At 33.5% G+C, this 3,726-nt stretch overlaps 1 long non-coding RNA gene across 1 annotated transcript; it reads left to right on the forward strand.

The window, feature by feature from the left end:
* Nucleotides 1–2,457: 2,457 nt before the first annotated feature.
* Nucleotides 2,458–3,336, forward strand: LOC116337269. The gene is made up of 2 exons (XR_004200794.1): nucleotides 2,458–2,593; nucleotides 2,940–3,336. It is a non-coding gene; the product is annotated as an uncharacterized LOC116337269 (long non-coding RNA).
* Nucleotides 3,337–3,726: the final 390 nt, after the last annotated feature.

Raw genomic sequence — 3,726 nt, forward strand, 5'->3', positions numbered from 1 at the left:
ATTGCTTGCTAGTTGTCAGAACTTGACTACCCGAGTGAAAAATGGCATTGAATTTTTCAATGCGTAGTGTCAAACGGCATTTAAGCAATAAATCGACACCGCATGGCTATAGCGATGTGGTGTATGCACTCAACGTGCGCACGGACCATGCGGTCTCGATTTATTGCTTAAATGCCGTTTGACACTACGCATTAAAAAATTCAATGCCATTTTTCACTCGGGTAATTTTGCACTGTATAAGACGTGCATTATAAACACACGACAATCGCATCGGAAATTGCAAACGTATGAATTTTGGAAGGAAATTACCGAGTGCGTTTCGTTTGAACGAATTTAAAGCAAATTTATCATCAGAAAAATTCATCGGCTGATAACGAACTTATGAATTCGCTCATTCGCTTTCGACGATTCAACAAAATTACTGTAAATATTGAATATTGCTATAATTATTTCATCAACCTTGATTTTATAGTTCGTGTAATTCGATTCCAAGAATTCATGTACAGAAGAAGAAGAAGATACATTGATTATAATGACGACAATACTACACTGTATTATGACAATAGTAACTGTCAAATCAATCGTGAATAATATTCAGGATCGACTACAAGATTTTGCTTTCGATGGGATTTCGTATGCAATATATCGAAAGTAGGCCGTGACGAAAAGACTCCGTTAAAAAACGGTAACGGAAGAGAAAAATGTAACAAATATTTTCGACAAATGCCTGATTTTGGAACAAGAAGGAGTATTTAGTTATGAAAATGCTTTGGTTCAAATGCGTATGATCATTCTAGCTGGCATCGATACATCATCAATCACTGTATTCAGCACTCTATTGATGTTAGCCATCAATCAAAATCATCAGGATTTGGTGGTGGAAGAAATGCGATCGATTTGTGATTCAGCCGATTGTGATGTGACACAAGACGATTTATCTCGAATGCGTTCACTTGGAACGTGTAATTAAAGAGTCACTTCGATTACTATCACCAGTACCGTTCATCGGTAGAAAGCCATCCGCCGATATTGAATTGGCCAAAGAATTATTCCGAGAGGTGCATTCATTTTCATTAATATCATATGCACGTTGAACGCATGCGGCTATGACTGCACATGTATCTCTTTTTTCCATATAGCTTCCCGGTTCATTGGAAAACCTAGTGACGATTACATAGAAATTGTATTTAAAGCCATTGATGAAATAAAACTAACATCTGTGAACCTATAAAAATGTTACAACGTTTTGTGTTTTTTTTTTCAACCAAAATTAAAAGTGCAAAAAACCAACCAGAAATTCAAAGAATACAATAAAAATGCCGAATTTTCGAAATTGCCACTTCTGTTCAAATTCAAATAGTTCACTTCTGTTCAATAAATTCAATTGAATTGAAACTTACAATTCCATTGTAACACTTGCTCGATTAAATATTGGATAAATAAATGTAAAATATAATTTTGGAAACCGCTTCTCTTTGTAATCTGCCATTAACCTTCTGTCCAACTTTGGGGCTTACAGCGCCCGTAGTGCATTTTGTATGGAAATATACGCGAAGAGTGAGTATTTTGTGGTTCGACTCCGTTTTAAGGTGTTTAGAGCTCGAATACTCCCAAAGTGTGTGTGTACGCTCTATCGATTGCCATCATTAGTTAGTCATAAGGGGTATTTTGTTTCTTTTTTATTTATTTTTTAAGGGGGTTTAGGGGACAGAAGATCTAAAAATAAATAAATAAATGCAGAGAAAGAAACGATATACTTGCTAGGTACATTTTTTGGACTTCTTTTCGAAAATTTCAAACTATCCACTGTAAATTATGTTCCTTAAAACAGGGTTACATCGAAATCTAACGTGTTCTCGAGATGGAAAAGTTTGTTTGTTAATCTGGATCTGCAAAAAAAAAAAAAAAAAAAAAAAATTGGAAAAAACACGCCCAAAAATAAAATGCTGTCATGGTTTTTATTCATAAAATCGATTTTTTCCTATAATTTTATGCATTTGTTACAAATTTAGCTTAATATTTCTTGGATATTTCTTTTTCTTTTTTTTTTACATTTTGACCAGACAATATATGTATTTGGATTTGATCATCTGGATATTTCAGCTCATCTGGATAACGTTAGGCGATGATTCGGAGTAAAAACAATAGAAGTATTGATAAAAAAATAATACCATAACTATAACAATCACTTCTATTGTTTTCACTCCGTATCATCGCCAAACGTTATCCTGATGAGCTGAAATATCCAGATGACAAAATACAAATGTATTGTCTGATTTTGACATAATATATTCTTTGTTTGCGCACTTGTTAAATATTTTTGATGAGCCCATTTTAGGTGCACGAGTATCAGTTCGCTACACGTGTAAGACAAACTGAAATTTTCCAAATAGCTTTCAACGTTATTGAACAAATCGATCTACCAATAACGTACGTACATTTGTTATTTGACAAAAAAGCGGCAAATTATAAATAGTAGCTCTTTCATAGCAACGCAATTAGTATAAACTTGGACATTTCTCAGACAAGTCGATTAAAAATGTTGAATAGAAACGTTTTTGTTGTAATTTTCGTTGGATTGATCGTTTTTCAGGTAAGCTTTTATAACTTCTCAAATTCATACTCAAATTGTCAGTTCATAGCAATAATGATTATCAATTTCATCACATTTAATATTCTATTGGCTGAATTGCGAATATAAAATACAACATCTGTAATTTCAAGCAAATTAAGGAACTTTTACAGTTGTATTCTTTTGTTTGTATTCGTCCGCGAAGATACTTAGCTATGATATTCATACCATATATTTTCAATAGTGAATTTATTGTGAGCGAACATTCTCAGATTTTGATCGGTTATGAAAATATTTCTGAACCGAACATCGCACAACAAATTAACTAATCGCATCCAAATGTATTCATTCTTTTTCAATTCCACAGTTTGCGATTTCTAATGTGGATGCAATGAAGAAAAACGAAGGAAAACCTGCCAATCCAAAAAAAGATGTTAAGAAAACCAAAGCAGTTGTACAAAAAGAGCCGAGTGAGGCGAAGAATACCGTAAAAAATCCGGAGGTGAAGAATACAGCAGAGAGGCCGGAGAATAAAGAAGCCGCGAAAACTCAAAATTCACATGGTATGACTGATGAAGAATATCAAGACTTTCTCATTTGGATGGAAAGAAATGATGATTTCTATTAATGTATTAGTTCTTTCTAATAATTCACAATGAATCGTTTGTATCGCTAAAATACGAAATGAAATAAATATTCACTGATGTAATATGAAATAAAGGTGGTCATAGAAACTACAACAAAAACTTTTCTTTGTAAGAAAATCGGATTGCAGTTTTTTTTATTCCAAGACTTTTGTTCAGAGTATTGCGACGCATTCTCAGCAAGATATTTTAATATGATGTGGATGGCGGCAGCGCTGAGCAATACTCTGCTTTTGTTTAAGCACTCTGCATACATCGAGTATAGTTAACTTTGCATTCAGAGTCTGAATTTCAGACCACTGACAAAACCATAAGTCTGGTCTAGCTCGATGAAAAAAAGGATCAAAAAATATTCCCACAGAAAGCTATCTAGAATTTATTTTATTTATTTCACCGTCTGATCACAGACTGAATTTATCACAACATTCGTACAGTATCGTTCACAATGGAACGCCACCGGATCGTATATCCGGTAGAATATATCTTCTAGAATGTATGAAAAATATTGAC

The sequence above is a fragment of the Contarinia nasturtii genome, unplaced genomic scaffold, assembly GCF_009176525.2.
Source record: "Contarinia nasturtii isolate CC-2019 unplaced genomic scaffold, AAFC_CNas_1.1 Cnas_scaffold_78, whole genome shotgun sequence".
NCBI classification, from domain to species: domain Eukaryota; kingdom Metazoa; phylum Arthropoda; class Insecta; order Diptera; family Cecidomyiidae; genus Contarinia; species Contarinia nasturtii.